The sequence below is a fragment of the Pan paniscus genome, chromosome 10 (genome assembly GCF_029289425.2).
Source record: "Pan paniscus chromosome 10, NHGRI_mPanPan1-v2.0_pri, whole genome shotgun sequence".
In the NCBI taxonomy this organism is placed as follows: domain Eukaryota; kingdom Metazoa; phylum Chordata; class Mammalia; order Primates; family Hominidae; genus Pan; species Pan paniscus.
In genome coordinates this window covers 139,944,331-139,964,787 of record NC_073259.2, presented here as the reverse complement: position 1 = coordinate 139,964,787, position 20,457 = coordinate 139,944,331, and positions in this window count along the sequence as shown.

Below are 20,457 nucleotides of genomic sequence, written 5' to 3'. Positions count from 1 at the left end.
CTGTCATCTCTGACCTGCACCAACCCCAGACCCCTAATGGGGGCAGCCCCTTCTTTCCTCCCCATCCCCTGCACCTGGCAGCCGCGGGGCCTTTGCACTGACAGGCTCTTTGCAACTGGAGAACACGCCCTCTCAAGGCTCTCCCTGATGCCCCCTAGTCAAGTGCTGACACCAGGGCTCCATGGACCAAGGTTGGCTGCAAGGTTGGCCACTGGGTGCCTGTGAACGTGCCTGGGGAGTCACCTCTTCCTTTTTGCTAACCTCCAGCAGAAATGTAGCATTTCCTTCACTGATCCTCCCCAGGCATCATCCAAAAAAGGATACCTTGGTAGCACAACCACTGGGTTTTTTTTTTCTTTTTTTTTGAGACGGAGTCTCACTCTGTTGCCCAGGCTGGAGTGCAGTGGTGCAATCTCTGCTCACTGCAACCTCTGCCTCCTGGGTTCACGCCATTCTCCTGCCTCAGCCTCCCGAGTAGCTGGGACTACAGGTGCCCACCACCACGCCCAGCTAATTTTTTGTATTTTAGTAGAGACAGGGTTTCACCATGTTGGCCAGGATGGTCTCGATCTCCTGACCTCGTGATCCGCCTGCCTCAGCCTCCCAAAGTGCTGGGATTACAGGCATGAGCCACCGCACCAGGCCTGTTTAGTTTTTTGATACAGGATTTTTTGTTGTAACAGAAGACTGGCAACAGCTTAATAAAAATTCATTTGGGGAAACTGACTAAATAAATTACGACGTACCCATTCATGGAGTACTACACAGCTATTAAAAAGGAGATAACGGCCGGACGTGCTGGCTCACGTCTGTAATTCCAATGCTTTGGGAGGCCGAGGTGGGCGGATCACGAGGTCAGGAGATCGAGACCATCCTGGCTAACACAGTGAAACCCCGTCTCTACTAAAAAACACAAAAAATTAGCCGGGCGTGGTGGCGGGCACCTGTAGTCCCAGCTACTCGGGAGGCCGAGGCAGGAGAATGGTGTGAACCCGGGAGGCGGAGCTTGCAGTGAGCCGAGATTGCACCACTGCACTCCAGACTGGGCAACAGAGCGAGACTCCATCTCAATAAAAAAAAAAAAAAAAAAAAAAAAAGGAGATAACTGTTTATATGCAGATCTGGAAAGAACTTCAATATACATTGTTAAGTTTTTTTTTTTTTTTTTTTTTTTTGAGACAGAGTCTCACTCTGTCGCCCAGGCTGGAGTGCAGTGGTGTGATCTCGGCTCACTGCAAGCTCCGCCTCCCGGGTTCACGCCATTCTCCTGCCTCGGCCTCCCGAGTAGCTGGGACTACAGGCGCCCGCCACCACGCCCGGCTAATTTTTTGTATTTTTAGTAGACACGGGGTTTCACCGTGTTAGGATGGTCTCGATCTCCTGACCTCGTGATCCACCCATCTCGGCCTCCCAAAGTGCTGGGATTACAGGCATGAGCCACCACGCCTGGCCACATTGTTGGATTTAAAAACCATGGCTGGGCCCAGCGGCTCACATCTGTAACTCCAGCACTTGGGAGGTCGAGACAGGAGGATTGTTTGAGCCCGGGGGTTCAAAATCATCCTGGACAACATAGGGAAACCCCATCTCTACAAATAATTTAAAAATTAGCCTGCTGTGGTGGTGCTTCTGTGGTCCCAGCTACTTGGGAGGCCGAGGCACGAGGATCGCCTGAGCCTGGGAGGTTGAGGTTGCAGTGAGCTGTGATCACACCACTGCATTCCAGTCTGGGTGACAGAGTAAGACCCTGTCAAAAAAAAAATCAATTTATGATGTTCATAGCAGTACTATTCATAATAGTAAAAAACTAGAAAAGAGGCAGGCATAGTGCTGGGCACCTGTAATCCCAGTGCTTTGAGAGGCTGAGGCAGGAGGATTGTTTGAGCCCAGGAGTTTGAGACCAGCCTGGGCAATGTAGTAAGAACCTGTCTCTGCACAAAATAGAGAACTAGCCTGGAATGGTGGGGTGCACCTGTAGTCCTAGCTACTCAGGAGGCTGAGATGGGAGGATCACTTGAGTCTGGGAGGTGGAGGCTGCAGTGAGCTGTGATCCTGCTGCTGCACTCCAGCCTGGGCAACAGACTGAGACCCTGTCTAAAAAAAAAAAAGGTGGAAAGATCCCAATCCTCAGTTATATTTTTCTGCAGTGGAGTATTATGCAGCAGTAAAAAAAATGCATGGGCCAGGTGGAGTGGCTCATGGCCGGGCATGGTGGCTCACGCCTGTAATACCAGCACTTTGGGAGGCGAGGAGGGTGGATCATTTGAGGTCAGGAGTACGAGACCAGCTTGACCAACATGGTGAAACCCTGTCTCTACTAAAAATACAAAAATTAGCCGGGCATGGTGGTGTGTGCCTGTAATCCCAGCTACTCAGGAGGCTGAGGCGGGAGAATTGCTTGAACCCGGGAGGCAGAAGTTGTAGTGAGCTGAGATCACGCCACTGCACTCCAGCCTGGTGACAGAGCGAGACTCCGTCTCTAAATAAATAAATAAATAAATAAATAAATGCATGAATAACAGCTTCCTGCAATCACAGGATGCTTCTGAGGTGACATCATGCTGAGTGGGAAAAAGTGAACCCAGGAGATGGCAGTGGGTGTGACATCCTTTTTACAAAGTTAAAAACAATTAAAAACTAAACATGACACCGTGATGCACCTGTGATGGATACGTGTGGCATGTCCCTAGGGCTAAACCTTCAACACAGGAAGGCAAGGGACGGCAGCACAAATCAAGGACAGTGGCCGCCTGGGGAGGGAGCACGGGTTTAGAAGGCGCAGAGGCAGAGGGCAGCCATGGTTAACATCGAGTGGGCTGCTGAACCCACGGATTTTCATTATGCTACAAATCAAACAAGTCCAGGCAGTGGGGCACGGTGGCTCATGCCTGGAATCTCAGCACTTTGGGAGGCTGAGGCGGGCGGATCACTTGAGGTCAAGAGTTTGAGACCAGCCTGGTCAACATGGTGAAATACTGACTCTACCAAAAATACAAAAATTAGCCGGGTGTGGTAGCCTGTAATCCCAGCTACTCGGGAGTCTGAGGCAGGAGAATCACTTGAACCCGGGAGGTGGAGGTTGCAGTGAGCCGAGATCGCGCCATTGCACCCCAGCCTGGGCGACAGAGCAAGACTTTGTCACACAGAAAAAAAAAAAAAAAGAAAAGCAGCCCAGGCTGATGCTGACAGTGCGCCCAGAACCAGGATTTACATCCATCCAAGGGATGCACCTGAAGTTTGGTTCCAGTGAATTGTTTTTTTCTAAGGAACAATTTGTATAACCATATGGAGACATTTTTGTTTTCTGATACACTGTAGCCTTGGAAAAGGAAGGTCACCGGTCACACATCTTATGGCTGTGTTGACGTGAAATATCTAGAATACCTACATCTATAGAGACAGAAAGATAAGTGGCTGCCAGGGCCTGCGGGGTGACAGTTACCAGGTTTCTTTCTTTCTTTTTTTTTTGAGACGGAGTCTCGCTCTGTTGCCCAGGCTGGAGTGCAGTGGTGCAATCTCGGCTCACTGCAAGCTCCACCTCCCGGATTCACGCCATTCTCCTGCCTCAGCCTCCCGAGTAGCTGGGACTACAGGCGCCCGCCCACCATGCCCAGATAATTTTTTGTATTTTTAGTAGAGACGGGGTTTCACCGTGTTAGCCAGGATGGTCTAGATCTCCTGACCTCGTGATCCGCCCGCCCCGGCCTCCCAAAGTGCTGGGATTACAGGTGTGAGCCACCGCGCCTGGCCGACAGTTACCAGGTTTCTTTTCCGGCGCATTTTGAACTAGATCGAGGTGGTGATCGTGAAACACACTGAATGCGCTCGGTGCCACGGAGTTGGATGCTTAAAATGGGTAATTTTATATTATGTGAATCTCACCTAAAAAAACAGAAGGATTTTGAGGAGGGGTGGGGGATTCTGACTGTGGGCTCTGAGATGGGAGACCTCACTCACTGCTGGGGGGCACAGAGAATGTGCACAGGAAAGGGAGGCTGGGGGGAGCTCACGCGTGGGCCTGGCAGAGCTGGGGTTCCCGGCAGTGGCCCTTGCCCACCTGCTGTGCCGCCCCTGCAGGGACCTGGGATGTGGTCCAGCCTTGGGGAAGGGGGCAGTGGCGGATCCCAGCCTTCTGAGGTGGGGGCGGGGGGACTCCTGCTCCGGGATCGGGCCAGGCTGTGTCTGGGCGGCCACACCCAGCGCACGTGCTCCTCACACCTGTGGGCATCCCGGGCCGGCTCCCCCTGTCTTTCCCACTGTGGGCCGTGAGGCCTGGGCTACTTCCCTTTGCCCTTCTCACACCGCTGCCCTCCTGGTAGATTGGGCCGTGGTACCAGCGTGCATCCAGCCTTCCCACCGCTGGCCTGTGGGTATCCTGCCCTTCCTGCAGGAGCCAGCCTGGCCTCAGCGCCCCGTGGAGGGTGCAGGCGTCCCGGGCTGCAGCTCTGAGCTTGGCCTGTGGCTGCTTGGCCCTGCTGTGGCCCTGCTGAGGGTCAGATGCCCGGGCCCTGGACCCGAATGGGAACCATTCTCAGCTGTACCCCAGTCCGTGCACATGGCCATGGGGCAGGGGACAGACCTGCATGGGGCTGAGTGGCTGCGGCTCCTGGAGACGCTGGAGGGAACCCCATGGGCTGCCTCGAGGATGGAGGATCTGATGCCACAAAGGGCTCAGAGCCAGGCCTGCAGCCTGGCCAGCAAGTGACTCAGCTGCGGCCCTGCCAGCCACAGGCCTGGGTGGGCTCGTGTCCGTTCCCTGGTTCAGCACCCCTGACGTAACTTCTAACCATCCTTCCACGCCCACCACACCTCGGGCCAAGCTCAGTCATGTGAGCTCCCACCTCAGCCCTGCCAGGCTCATACTCCGCTGGAACCGCACAAGGCTGGCGCTCTGTGACTTTAGGATTCAGCCGGATGTCCCCTCCTAAGGGGCTGTCCCTGATCACCTAAAGCAAAGCCACGCCTCCTGGGCCCCTGTACTCCTCATCTTCCCCGGCCCACATGGCTTCAAGCTTCCATCACAGGACTACTGGCCCCGATGTTCACTCACAACGTGGAGGAAATAGGAAGCCACTGTAGATCAAGAGGGTTACACAACTCACGTGGCCCTGGATGGGGTAATCGTTCAAACAAATCCATGTAAAGATATTTTGTGGGGACGGGACACATTTCAATATGGATGGGTCTCACATGACATTACAAAATCATTGTGTGTGGGGATGGGACACATTTCAATATGGATGGGTCTGACACAACATTACAAAATCATTGTGTTTTTGGTGTTTTTTAGATAAGGGGTCTCACTATGTTGCCCAGGTGGTCTTGAACCCTAGGCTCAAGTGATCCTATAGTCTCAGTCTCAGAAAGTGCTGGGATTCCAGGCATGACCCACGGTGCCTGGGCCAGAATTGTTAATTTTGTCAAATGTGATCATGATATTGTTATGTAGGAAAATGTGCACCTTCTTAGAGAGAGAGAGAAAATATTTAGGAGAGACATGGCATGATGTCTGTTTTTATTTCAAAATTGCTATAACAAGCACAAAAATAAATAAAGCAACATCCAAAGCCCTCACAATGCTGGAATCTAGGTGCTGTGCTTATAAAAGGCTGTTCATTCAACTACTTTCTTTTAAAAAAAATTTCTTTTGAGACAGGGTCTCACTCTGTTGCCCCAGGCTAAAGTGCAGTGGAGAGATCATAGCTCACTGCAGCCTCCAACTCCCAGACTCAAGCGATCCTCCTACCTCAGCCTCCCTAGTAGCTGGGACTACCAGTGCACACCACCATGCCCGGCTGATTTTTGAATTTTTTTTACAGTCGGGATTTTGCCATGTTGCCCAGGGTGGTCTTACACTCCAGGGCTCCAGTGATCCACCTGCCTCAGCCTCCCAAAGTGCTGGAATTACAGTCCACTCCTTTTTTTTTTTTCTTTCTGAGACAGAGTCTTGCTCTGTTGCCCAGGCTGGAGTGCAGTGGCGTAATCTCAGTTCACTGCAACCTCCACCTCCCAGGTTCAAGCAATTCTCCTGCCTCAGCCTCCTGAGTAGCTAAGATTACAAGCACCTGCCACCCTGCCTGGCTAATTTTTGTATTTTGGTAGATACGGGGTTTCGCCATGTTGGCCAAGCTGGTCTCGAACTCCTGACCTCAAGTGATCTACCCACCTCAGCCTCCCAAAGTCCTGAGATTACAGGCGTGAGCCACCGCGCCAGGCCCAGTCAACTACTTTCTTTTTTCTTTTTTCTTTTTTTTTTTGAGACAGAGTCTCTCGCTCTGTCACCCAGGCTGGAGTGCAATGGCTTGATCTCGGCTCACTGCAACCTCCACCTCCTGGGTTCAAGCGATTCTCCTGCCTCAGCCTGAGTAGTTGGGATTACAGGTGCCCACCACCACGCTTGGCTAATTTTTGTATTTTTTAGTAGAGATGGGGGTTTCACCATGTTGGCCAGGCTGGTCTCGAACTCCTGACCTCAGGTGATCTGCCCGCCTCGGCCTCCCAAAGTGCTGGGATTACAGGTGTGAGCCACTGCACCCAGCCAAGTCAACTCCTTTCTAAGCTTGGAAATTTTCATGAAGAAGAAATACTGTATATGAGAAAAGAAAAAAGAACATACTGGGAATTCCTGTATGTTTACTTAAATAATCTTCTCAGACCTTTTTCTTTATTGCTATGTAATACATACATAATAATATATGTAGCACATATAAACAGCATAATTAAATAAGGAACACCCTGTAAATCACCACCTCACCCAAAACTAAGAACATCTCCAATTTATTTTTTCTGTTGTTCTGAGACAGGGTCTCGCTCTGTCGCGCAGGCCGGAGTGCAATGGCACGATCTTGGCTCACTGCAGCTTCCACCTCCCTGGCTGAAGTGATTCTCCCATCTCAGCTTCCTGAGTAGCTGGGACTACAGCGTGCACCACTATGACTGGCTATTTTATTTTTATTCTTACTTTTTGTAGAGATTGGGGAGTGGGGGGGGGGTCTCACTAAGTTGCCCAGGCTGGTCTCGAACTCCTGCCTCCAGCGATCCTCCCACCTCAGCTTCTTCAAGTGCTGGGGTTACAGGTGTGACCACTGCGCCCGGCCCAGTCATTTTCATTGTCATCTGTGGTCCTCCCATCCCATCCTCCCAACCTCCCCAACCAGGCTACTCATGCCTGAGTTTTGTGCTTATTATTCCTTTGTTTTTTGTTATTTCTACTGAAGTGTAACCGATTCTCAGTCAAGTGCACTAATATGAAGGGCACAGCCTGATTCATTTTTGCTCACATGCACACCTGTGTCACCACAGCCCCTCAAGATGTAGGGCATCTCAGACCCTAGGAAGCTGGCAGGTGCCCCGTCGTTCCTGACGAGTGAGTCACTGTCCTGATCTCAGCCTCTGGACATTAGCGTGCCCATCCCCAGACTGCACACAAATGGAGTCAGACAGGACTCACCCTGTGTCAGCTGCGAGACTCCCCGCTGACACTGCATCATCTCCTTGCTTCTCACTAAACAGTCTTAGCGCGTATGTGCGCGCGTATACCTAGAAGCTATCTTGGCGCGTATGTGCGTGCGTGTACCTAGAAGCTATCTTAGCGTGTATGTGCGTGTGTATACCTAGAAGCTATCTTTTCCAGCTTTGCTTTTTTTTTTTTTTTTTGAGACAGTCTCACTCTGTCGCCCAGGCTGGAGTGCAGTGGTGGGATCTCGGCTCACTGCAAGCTCTGCCTCCCGGGTTCACGCCATTCTCCTCCCTCAGCCTCCCGAGTAGCTGGGACTACAGGCGCCTGCCACCACGCCTGGCTAATACGGGGTTTCACCATGTTAGCCAGGATGGTCTCGATCTCCTGACCTTGTGATCCACCCGCCTCAGCCTCCCAAAGTGTTGGGATTACAGGCGTGAGCCACTGCACCCAGCCTGCTTGTTTTTAAGCTTTATAAAAATAGCACCATAGTATAGAAAAAAAAAAACCTGTGTTTCACAGGAAAACTATGCATTTTAAATCAGAGCAGGTACTCCAGGGCTGTCAGATTCTAGCCTTGCATTGTCTTTGAGCTGTTGTACATCACGTTGTAGGCTGAGGCAACTGACAGACAGAAATTCTTTCTTATCCACCAGGTTCCATTGTCTTTCCTCCCACCTCTTAGGAAAAAAAAAAACAGATTTTCCTGCATTTACATATTCATTTTAATATTCTGGGTTTTTTTTCTTTTTCTTTCTTTCTTTTTTTTTGTTTTTTTTTTGTTTTTTTTTGAGACAGGGTCTCGCTCCGTCACCCAGGAGGGAGTGCAGTGGTGCAATCACAGCTCACTGTAGCCTTGAACTCCCAAGACTCAAGCCATCCTCCCACTTCCACCTCTCAAAGTGCTGGGATTACAGGCTTCTTGTGTGAATTGCCTGCTCATGTTCCAGCAGGAAGCCGGGATGGAGGAGGAGCCACCCTTGGGGGTCCAGGTTGCTGCCGTGCCCTGTGCCTGGAACAGAGTAGGCGCTCCGCCAATAGCTGTGAGGCCCAGGCATATGCCAGGGGTTGCTGTCAAAGGCATGCAGGTAACAGGCCGGGGCCCCGGGCGCTGAGGTCTCCGACATGGGGTGGAGGACAGCTCATTCGCAGCGGTAAGGGGACTCAACTCCTCGCCGGGGCTGCCCGACAGACAGCCAGGGTGGATTTCTTCACCGTTTCTTCTCAGACACGCTGGTGTTATTTCTGGTTCGTGCATGCTGGGAAAGATGTCCCTGGATTGTCCCCGCCCCTATTTCACCTGCGGCAACAGATGGGGACATGGCACCGTTATGACCCTGTGAAATAAAACAGACATCTGTCCTGGCCGGCTGCTGTGGAAATGCTCTGTTTTCCAAATGCACAAAGCACTCATCTCAGATGCTCCGAGTGGGCCGTCTTGATCTTGCTGACAGGTTAGAAGCTTTGGTGCAGGCGCTGAATCGACCCACCTAAGACGCCAGCCCTGGCAGGGGGTCGCTCGGCCACAGAGCAGCAGGGGCCTGTGCGGTCCTGTGTTCCCCTCTATGCTCTCGGCCCACGTGTCCCCTCCTCAGACCCCAGCCACTCTCATGACCCCCAGGAGCCAGGTGCAGCCCGACCTCACTCCTGAGTCCCTCGCCCAGGCAACCTCTGGACCTATAGGAACACAGGGGTGAGGGTGGGGCCTTTGGAACCCCTTCACCTCCCAGGCCCCCAGACAGCCTACAGGCCTGGGGTCTCACACCCAAGTGCCTTTAGAGAGGAGAGCTTGCGAAATCCCTCCAGCCCCAGGCAAAGGCAGTTCTGTGCATTTATGCTTTTGAGCAACAAAGCCGCCCCCGCAGGCTCGTGGGTAAAAACTCCCCTGCTCCAGCCTAGAGGTCTGGGATCAGCTGGGGAGGCCCAGCCCCTTCACCCCTCCGTGCCCCCTTCACCCTCCCTCCCCTTTCACCCTTCCCTACCCCCTTCACCCCTCCCCCGACCCTTCACCCCTCCCTCCCCTGGCACGACTGCTGAGTCAGCAAAGACAGCCGGGTTTGTGGCAGCCCTAGTCATCATCCTCCAAACCTGGCAGCAACCGGGACGCCCTGCAGTCGGTGAGTGGGTGGGTCAGCGGGGTGCATCCAGACAGTGGGACGCTATTCAATACCAAGAGGAAAAGAGCTTCCAAACTCTGAAGACACAGAAGAAATGACAATGCACGTTACTAAGTGAAAGAAGCCGCCTGCAAAGGCCACAGACGATGATTCCAACTGTCGGACAAGCTGGGAAAGGCCAAACCCTGGAGGCAGGAAAAGAGCAGTGGTTGCCAGCGGGTGGGATGAATAGAGGGGTGAATGGGAGATACGGGGACAGTGAAACTGCCCCATGTGATGGCACCACGGTGATCTGTGTCCTCTTCCATTTGCCCAAACCCACAGCATGCACAGTGCCAAGAGTGAGTCCCAACGTGAACTGCGGACTCCGGGTGATAACGACTGTCAGAGCAGGGCTACCGTGGGTGGCCAGCTGATGGCGGGGGGCTGTGTGTGCGGGAGACACACGGAACTCCCTCTACCTTCTGCTCAATTTTGCAGTGAAACCAAAACTGTTCTAAAAAATATAGTCTTAGCTGGTTGCGGTGGCTCACGCCTGTCATCCCAGCACTTTGGGAGGTTGAGGCAGGAAGAACACTTGAGCCCAGGGGTTTAAGACCAGTCTGGGCAACAGAGGGAGACCCCATCTCTACCAAAATAAAAATAAAAAATTAGCCAGGTGCAGTGGCACAGGCCTGTACAGTCTCAGCTACTCAGGAGGCCAAGGCAGGAGGAGTGCTTGAGCCCAGGAGGTCGGGGCTGCAGTGAGCCATGAGGCTGCCACTGCACTCCAGCCTGGGCAGCAGAGCGAGCCCAGCCCCTGCCTCCAGAGTGCCCCCTGCCCACTGTCACGCTGGCCTCCCCTCCCCACCATCCTCCTGTCGATAACTTGGTGAGGTGCAGGGGGTGTGCCCTGACCCTGGGGACCTGTGGCCTGAGTTTGAATCCTTGCTTTGTCTACTGGAGCTGTGGACCCTGAACTTTGGCCTCTTTTTGTTTCCCCAACCTGAGGCCTTGCACTAGCTGTTCCCTCTGCCCAAGTGCTCACCCCATCATGCAAGTCCTAGCTCAAATGCCACCTCCTCCAGGAAGCCCTCACTGACCACCCAGCTAAAGTGCCCCTACATCCACCTTGACCCCAACTATCTAAGTCTCATGTCAGTTATACCAGAGGTGACTTCCTCACTTGCTCTCTTCTCCCTCCGACTGTCCGATGGCTCCTCAGAGTCCCTGAGATGGCAGGAAAGCCCGGTCCCCTGGCAGCCTTGGATGAGGGGATTCAGAGCCCCTGGCACACCCCAGACCTGTTCTGGGGCACCTAACCGGGTGGGAGATGGAAGTGCAGGGCCCAGCCCACCCAAGCATCATTGCCAGTTCTGGTTCACAAAGCACTCTCCAGCCCCAGCCTGGATGGGTTCTGTGACTCGCTGTGCAGCTGAGCTTCGTAGCAATACTTCTGCTTTCCTTCCAACCTGGGTGCCGTCTACAACACACCCACCATTAACTTGGTTTTTTAGAGGCAGGGTCTTGCTCTGTTGTCCAGGCTGGATCATAGCTCACTGCAGCCTCAATCTCCATGCTCAAGTGATCCTCCCGCCTCAGCCTCCTGAGTAGCTGGGACTACAGGTGCACACCACCACTCCTGGCTAATTTAAATTTTTTAAGGGACAGGGTCTCACCATGTTGCCCAGGCTGGTCTTGAACTCCTGGGCTCAAGTGATCCTCCAGCCTGGGCCTCCCAAAGTGCTGGGATGAGAGGCGTGAGCCTCCACCATTCATGTATGTGCCACTAGGAAGCACACAATGTTGCTAGTTGAACTTCTACTCTCTGTCCATTTTAAGACACATGCTGATTTCACATGAGAAGATGCACATCAGAGACATGGTGAAACACAGTCAGAACGAGCAACTCCCCTGTTGCATCCACTGTGTGCCTGGCGGGGCTCCCCACATGCGTGTGGCTTCCTCCTGCGACCCCACAGACAGGGTAGATGCCACCACACCCAGTTTACAGATCAGAGACACTCGCTGGGCACCACACTGTGAGTTCATGATAGAAATGGGCCTGATGCTCCAAGCGCCTCTAAACAGACCCTGGGAAGGGAGGGATCGCTGGAGGCTGTGGTCAGGGCTGGGCCCCCAGGCAGGGCAGAGTCCAGGCTGACCGGGGCAGGTCATGCTGCAAGACAGCCGTGGATTGCATCAGGGGCCCGGCTGCCACGGTGGCCTGGAGATCCCCAGGGCGTCCTGGGTGATGCAACCAGGGCGAGGCCAGCCTCAGCCTGCCTTGAGGGGTGCAGGAGCCCCAGAGCCGGGCTCATGCATCCCTGCTCCCTCCCTCCCTCTTCCCTCACATCCCAGGTCCTCCCCAGCCGGGAGACCACCTTTCCTCTGCGCGTCCTTTGGTTTCTCTTTGTGCTTGGGAAACGAGTGTTGTGACAACTAAAAGCTGCTGTGTCACCTCTCCCAGAGGCCAGCCCACCGCTCCGCTGCCTTGTTTAGTGCATTATTATTTCAACAAATGGGCTTGGCTGTGTTCCAGGGAAGGTTGATTGATTCATGCAACAGGCTACAGGGATCCTCCTGTGGCCCCAGGACCCAGCTTGGCTGAGACCGATTGGATTAGTTTTGATCTTTCTTTCCTTTCTTTCCTTCTTTTCTTTTGTTTTCTCTTTCTTTTCTTCTCTTTTCTTTTCTTTCTCTCTCTCTTTTCTTTCTTTTTAAATGAGTGATTTTTTTCTTTTCTTTTTTTTTGGAGTCTCGCTGTGTTGCCCAGGCTGGAGTGCAGTGGCGTGATCTCGGCTCACTGCAAGCTCCGCCTCCTGGGTTCACGCCATTCTCTCGCCTCAGCCTCCCATGTAGCTGGGACTACAGGTGCCCGCCACCACGCCCGGCTAATTTTGTTTTTGTACTTTTAGTAGAGACAGGGTTTCACCGTGTTAGCCAGGATGGTCTCCATTTCCTGACCTCGTGATCCACCCACCTCGGCCTCCCAAAGTGCTGGGACTACAGGCGTGAGCCACTGCGCCCGGCCTGTGTTTTATTCTTTTGTTTGAGTCAGAGTCTCTCGCTGACACTCAGGCTGGAGTGCAGTAGCACAATCTCAGCTCACTGCAACCTCCACCTCCTGGGCTCAAGCGATTCCCCTGCCTTAGCTTCCTGAGTAGCTGGGATTACAGGTGCCCGCCACATCCAGCTAGCTTGCGTTTGTTTTGTTTTTTTTTGAGATGGAGTTTCGCTCTTGTTGCCCAGGCTGGAGTGCAGTGGCGCGATCTCGGCTCACTGCAACCTCCGCCTCCCAGGTTCACGCAATTCTCCTGCCTCAGCCTCCCGAGTAGCTGGAATTATAGGCATGCGCCACCACGCCAGGCTAATTTTTGTATTTTTAGTAGAAACAGGGTTTCACCATGTTGGCCAGGCTGGTCTCGAACTCCTGACCTCAAGTGATCCACCTGTCTCAGCCTCCCAAAGTGCTGAGATTACAGGCGTGAGCCACTGTGCCCAGCCTATTCTTTAGTATTTAACAGAATGCAGGACAAGTCACATATCAATGATTCGTTACTTTACACACAGGGAGTCTTCTGTTATACAACTGGTTGTGAACACCCAGAACAAAGCTCTTACAGCCTTTAGATGGCCAAAGAAATTCTCAAAGCCTGGGCATGTCTGAAAAGACTTCAACCACATCTTTTAAAAAACACAGACTCTCAGTAGGGTGCGGTGGCTCTCACCTGCAATCCCAGCACTCTGGGAGGCCGATGCGGGCGGATCACGAGGTCAGGAGTTCGAGAATAGCCTGACCAACACGGTGAAACCCTGTCTCTACTGAAAATACAAAAATTAGCCAGGCTTGGTGGCGCGCAGCTGTAATCCCAGCTACTCGGGAGGCTGAGGCAGGAGAATCGCTTGAACCCGGGAGGCGGAGGTTGCCGTGAGCCGAGATTGTGCCACTGCACCCCAGCCTAGGTGACAGAGCAAGACTCCATCTGAAACAAAACAAAACAAAAATAACATACACTCTCTCCCCGTTTCAGAGGACTGGGTGGAGGCTATGTCCGCCTCCCCTGGAAGCCCTCAAGGACCCACCGAAGTCTGGAGCCTGCCAGTGTGCAGCGGGGGACACAGATCCGCCCTCTGCACCGGGAGCATCATGTGAAGTCTAAGAAAGCCCTGCAGGACCAGCCGTCTCACACTCGTCGTGGAAAATCCCATCAGCACACCTCTGACTCCCATGTGGGAATCACCAGGCCATCACCGTCAAACCGCCCTCCCGCAGGCAAAAACGGCAAACGCAGCCCTCCCATGCTCAGGGGAGGTCTCATCGCTCTGCCATAGTCCTCACAAATCTCCAAATACAACCAAGATGTGTCTCCCTCACAGCCCTCGTCCAAGCCACTGACTCTCCCTGGAAAATCCCAGCCCTGCACCCTCACTGGCCCCACGTCCACCCATTCTCAGGACGGCAGTCAGATGGACCTGCAGAACCTCCGTCTCATCAGGCCCCACTCTGCCCAAAACCCTCCTGTGGCTCCCCTGAGCCCGCACAGTAAACACAGAAATCCCTGACACCCCAGCGTCTCCTCAGACTCTCCAGAGCACCCAGCACATCCCTGAAGCACCCAGGGCCTTCCCAGAGCACTCAGCACCCAGGGCTTCCTCCGAGCACCCAGCACCCAGGGCCTCCCCAGAGCACCCAGCACCTTCCTAGAGTACCCAGCACCTCCCTAGAGCACCCAGCACCTCCCCACAGCACCCAGCACCACCCCAGAGCACCTAGCACCACCGCACAGTACCCAGCACCTCCCCAGAGCACTGTTCCAGAGTACCCAGTACCTTCCTACAGTACCCAGCACCGGGCAGAACACCCAGCATGACCCAGAGCACCCAGGAGCACCTCAGAGTACCCAGCACCTCCCCAGAGCACTCAGAACCTCCCCACAGCACCCAGCATCACCCCCAGAGCACCCAGCACCTCCCCAGAGCACCCAGCACCACCCCAGAGCATCCAGCACCGCCCCAGAGTACCCATCACCTCCCCAGAGCACTGCCTCAGAGTACCCAGCATCTTCCCAGAGCACCCAGAACCGCCCCAGAGTACCCAGCACCAACCCAGAGCACCCACCACTTCCCCAGAGAACTCAGTACCTCTCCAGAGCACCCAGCACCTCCTCACAGCACCCAGCACCACCACAGAGCACCCACCACCACCACAGAGCGCCCACCACTGCCCCAGAGCACCCAGCACACAGCACCTCCCCAGAGCACCCAGTACCTCCCCAGAGTACCTAGCACCTCCCCAGAGCACCCAGCACACAGCACCTCCCCAGAGCACCCAGCACCTCCCAGAGCACCCAGCGATCTCCAGAGCACCCAATACCGCTGGCTGCAGGGCCTGTGCGCAGCCTCCTTCAGCTCCTGCGGGCTCAGCTTCCCTCCCCGACAAACACCGCCCCCCTGCCTCATTTTCCTACCAACATCTGATCACTGCACACTCCACCCACGGGTGACACACTCTCACAGGTACAGCCCCATCTGCTTGGCTCCCTTTTTTCCCCACTGGAATATAGGAAGATTTACAGAAGATTTCACAAGATTAAGGATTTGGCCTGTTTGGTTCAAGGCTGTGGCCCCAGCACCTGGAACAGTGCCCGTGGCTTAATAGGTGTTTGTTGAGCGAATAAAGAGTGACAGAAGGCCGGGCGTGGTGGCTCATACCTGTAATCCCAGCACTTTGGGAGGCCGAGGTGGGTGGATCACTTGAGGTCAGGAGTTCAAGACCAGCCTGGCCAACATGGTGAAAGCTTCTCTACTAAAAATACAAAAATTAGCCAGGCGTGGTGGCCTGTGCCTGTAATCCCGGGTACTCAGGAGGCCGAGGCAGGAAAATGGCTTGAACCCAGGAGGCGGAGGTTGCAGTGAGCCGAGATCACGCCACTGCACTCCAGCCTGGGTGACAGAGCAAGGCTCCGTCCTAAAAAAAAAGAGTGATAGAAATGCAGGCACCCGCAGGGCACCAGCCGAGTGCTGGGAGGAGCCCAGGCCCCATGGAGGCTCCCGCCAGAGCCAGCGCCAACAGCCACGCGGCAGGAGCAAGCCAGGCCCCCGACCATCGTGCAAGTGCAGGGCAGACCAGCGGCGGAGGCCAGGCAACCTCCAGAGAGAGGGAGGGAGACAGAGAGACAGAGAGAGAGACAGGGACAGGGAGATAGACAGAGAGAGACAGATGCAGAGACAGAGACAGGCAGAGACAAGGAGAGACAGAGACAGGGAGACAGAGAGACAGGGAGAGGGACAGAGAGAGAGACAGAGACAGGGAGAGAGACAGAGTGACAGGGAGAGGGACAGAGAGAGAGACAGACAGGGAGAGAGACAGAGTGACAGGGAGAGGGACAGAGAGAGAGACAGAGACAGAGAGACAGGGAGAGGGACAGAGATAAAGACAGAGAGACAGAGAGACAGATGGGGAGACAGAGATATAGAGACAGAGAGGCAGAGACAAGGAGAGACACAGACAGAGAGGCACAGAGAGTCTCAGGGAGAGAGAGATAGAGACAGAGACAGAGACAGGGAGGGAGACAGAGACAGGGACAGGGAGAGAGACGGAGAGACAGAGATATAGAGACAGAGACAGGCAGAGACAAGGAGAGACAGGGAGAGAGACAGAGACAGGGAGAAAGACAGAGACAGATGGAGAGAGGGATATAGAGACAGAGAGGCAGAGATAAGGAGAGACAGAGACAGGGAGAGAGAGACACGGAGAGGGACAGAGATAGAGACAGAGAGACAGAGAGAGGGAGAGAGACAGAGAGAGACAGATGGGGAGACAGAGATATAGAGACAGAGAGGCAGAGACAAGGAGAGACAGACAGGGAGAGAGACAGAGAGACAGAGACAGGGAGAGGGACAGAGATACAGAGAGACAGGGAGAGAGAAAGATAGAGACTGAGATGGACAGACAGAGATACAGGCAGAGACAGAGAAACAGACTGGGGGTGACAGAGCGAGCGAGAAGGCAAGGATCCTGCTGCTGTCAGTGGAGAAGCCATGGGGGTCCTGTCCTGCCGTCACGGTGGAAGGACCCTGACCCGGTGGAGGTGGAGAGTGTGGCCAGCAGTGGCTCTGTCTCCTCGGCTCCTCCCATTTCTCAGCCGCAGCGGGGGTCCTGCCTGCCTGGCCTGGGCTCAGGGGGGCGGGGTGCAGAGCCACCCTGGCCCATCACAGCTTGGGGTGAAGCGGCCCAGAGCCAGCCGCCCCCCTGCAGCCACGGCGCCCTAAAAACGGCCCGGGAGCTGGGAGGGGCGGCCCTGGCTTGCGCTGTAGTCACACCTGTGGGTCCAGCTCGGCTGCCCCGGAGCGGTGTGCTCTGGCATCCTTAGGATTCCCACGAGAGTGTCCTGCCACCTGCGGTCCCTCCGCCTGGGCAAGGGACGTGCTGCTCTCAGCCCGACCTCAGAGTGTGCCTGCTGGCTTCACACTTGGCTCCGCCCCTCCCTGAACGCCTGGGCTCGGACAGCTCTCTGCCCGCTCTGGGCCTCAGTTTCCTCATCTGGGAAACAGAAGTAACCCAGTCCCTCCGCTCAGTGTCGCTGCCAGGATTCAGTGAGTTTGCAGTCGCAGATTGCAGGGCAGGCCCGGCATGTTAGCTGTCACTCATGCTGCTTTGGGGTGATCTGCCTCCCGCCAGAGCCTCCTAAACCCCCACAATCCACTCCCCACAGGGTTTCTGAAGGAGGCCAGGAGGGTGGCAGGGAGGGACAGGTGCGGCTGGGATCTGGGGCCACCCACCCACTGGGCAGCCTTGGCCCATCCACCCTGGATGTTATGCACTGAATGTCTGTGTCTCCTCAAAGACATCTCTCTGTGTGTGTGTGTGTGTGTGTGTGTGTGTGTGTGTGTGTGGTTTTTAAGTTTTTAGTAGAGATGGGGTCTTGCTGTGTTGCCCAGGCTGCTCTTGAACTCCTGGGCTCAAGCGATCCTCCTACTTTGGCCTCCCAAAGTGCTGGAATTACAGGCATAAGCCACCGTGCCCGGCCACCAAAGTCACATTTTGAAACCATGACCGCTAGTGTGATGGTGTTAGGAGGGGGCCTTTGGCAGGCGATTTGGGTTAGATGAGGTCGTGAGGGCGGGGCCCCCACAATGAGATTGGTGCCCTGGTAGGGGGTGAAGGGACCAGCACTTTCTCTCTCGGGCTTGTGAGGACACAGTGAGAAGGTGCTGGCTTTGAACCAGGAAGTGGGCCTCTAAGAACCTGACCCTGCCGGCATCCTGACCTCAGACTCCTGCAGAGTGGTGGGAAAGCAAATGCCTGTGTGGAAGCCGCACAGTCTATAGCAGCCTGTCACGGCAAGCTGAGCTAAGACACCGTGCCTCAATTTCCCTCCCTGTAACACGGCAGCTGGAGAGGGTGTGTCCTGGCCTCAGAGGTCGCCCATGTGGAAGCCGCATGGTCTACAGCAGCCTGTCATGGCAAGCTGAGCTAAGACACCGTGCCTCAGTTTCCCTCCCTGTATCATGGGAGCTGGAGAGGGTGTGTCCTGGCCTCGGAGGTCTCCCATGCAGAGGCGCTGTATAGCACCCATGGGGCTGTGTGTTTTTGGTCAAAAGGCTGGGTCACGCTAAGGGCAGCCAGTGCCTGGGCCCGGCCGTGTGGCTCAAGAGAGACCCTGGGCCCCCAGGCTGACCTCCCCGGGGTGGAGGGAAGAAGGGAAGAGGTCCTTGCCCCTCACTGGGGTGCTGTGGGTCCTCTGACCTCCTTCGGAGGGTTCTGACTGTAGCTGCGGGCTGGCGATGCCCTGCCTCCTGGGCCTGGGGGCACAGCTTCTCCAAGTTGGGCCAGCACAGCCTGAGGTATAAGCAGTGACTCTGAAAATCCAGAACGTCACGTGAAGTCTCCAGGCGTTTAGATGGTGACTCAGGCGAAGATGGAAAACTGCCTGCTGAAGACACAGAACCGAGGTCCCGTCACGAGGAAGGTGCAGGCGGACAGGCCGGGGGCATGGACCACAGAAGGACGGGCCGGCAGCCCTCATAGGTGCGAGGTCACAGGGGTCGGGGAAGGCCCGGGAGCTGCACCAGGCCAAAGGCCGCCCTGGGTGAGGTCTGTCCCTGCAGCATCCTCTGATCTGAGATCCACTGGCTGCGTGTCTTTCCCAACTCTGACCTTGGGAGGACACCTGGGTTCCAGGAGACACAGAAGCGAGCTCAGGGTGGTCAGCGCCTCCCAAAGGATGCAGGACTCTCATGCTGCGGGTGCAGCTTTCTATGAACACGAGATCCTTTCCACAAAACAACACGCCCTGCCCGCGTGTTCCTCATCCGAGACGCGCAGGACCAGAAAAGTGTTCTGGAGCTCAGATTGTTTGGAGTTTGGACACTATATTTGCATTATACTTACAGGTTGAGCATTTCTCTCTGCTTTTCTTTTTTCAAATACTGCCACTTGGCCAGGTGTGTTGGCTCATGCCTGTAATCCTAGCACTTTGGGAGGCTGAGGCGGGTGGATCACCTGAGGTCAGGAGTTCGAGACCAGCCTGACCAACATGCTGAAACCTTGTCTTTACTAAAAATACAAAAATTAGCCAGGCGTGGTGGTGCCTGCCTGTAATCCCAGCTACTCGGGAGGCTGAGGCAGGAGAATCACTTGAACCTGGGTGGCGGAGGTTGCAGTGAGCCGAGATCTCACCATTGCACTCCAGCCTGGGCGACAGGCTCTGTCTCAAAAAAAAAAAAAAAAAAAAAAAAAGGGAAATCCCAAATGTTCTGTGTGCACCCCGAGCCCATCAGTGCTCAAAAGGTCTTGGGTTTTGGGGATTTCCGACTTTGAATGTGGGGTCAGGGTAGCCTCAGCTGCATGTGCATATCAAAAGGTGGGGGCTCATGAAATGCGTCATGGGCTGGCGGGGCTCCAGGCCCTGCCCTGGGACCCAGCACGGCCACCCCACTGCCAGAGGGAGGTGGGCTGCAGCGTGGAGGGGCAAGTTCAGAGCAGCCCCCCTGCCCCGCCTACGGTTCACCTCTTCACCGGAGATAGAACTGGCAGAAGAGGCTTATGACGGAGCGTTTGGACTTCAAAACCGCAGTGAGCCCTGCCAACGTGAGAGCCCGACTCAGCAGACAAGGCCCACAGCCGGCTTTGCACTGGGGCATGACCCAGGACGTGGGGACCACGGGGCTGGGCCAGCTGCACGGGGGGCTTCACCCCACAGGCTGCTGGGCAACAAAGCGTGATGAGGAAACACCACTTGGTGCAGGGCAGAGCCAGTGTCCCCGACGGACAGGAGGGAGGTCGGTCTTTCCACAGACTGGTCTGACAGGCAGGGACTCCTCCTGCTCCAGGGAGCAGATGGTGAACAGGCGGGGGACAGAGGACACGGCTGGGCTCCATGAGGATGTGGCCTCTCTCCACGGGGAGATGGCCCGGCTCCATGAGGCCTGGCCTGGGGCCTGCCTGCCCGGCCCTGGCAGCCTCATCCTGGGATGGGCGCCATCCCTGGGATGGGACAAGGGGGCTGTGGGCTTTGGCTCCTGGGTGCCAGGAAGCCTCACCTGCACCCTGGGTGGCCCCAGCCGCTCCCTATGCTGGGCCTGTGGTCAAGAACTTCCTGCTATGTGGCAGTGAATCCCCCACAGTCCAACGGCCACCTCCTCGTCCTCACTGAGTCACGTTTGAGGGGGCACCCGGGCCCTCCACAGCCCAGGGCAGATGCTGGTGAGCCAGAGCCTGAGGCCCTGAACCTGTGGCCCAGGGTGCGTCTGTGCCGCAGAGACCAGAGGACTGTGCACTGGCGGGAGGACTGGGCCCTGCAGAGTGGCATCGGCTGCACCCTCTGAACAGGAGGGTCCTGCAGGACAGACGTGTCACTCGCCGGCCAGAGTGGGGGCAGGGTGAGGGACCCCGCC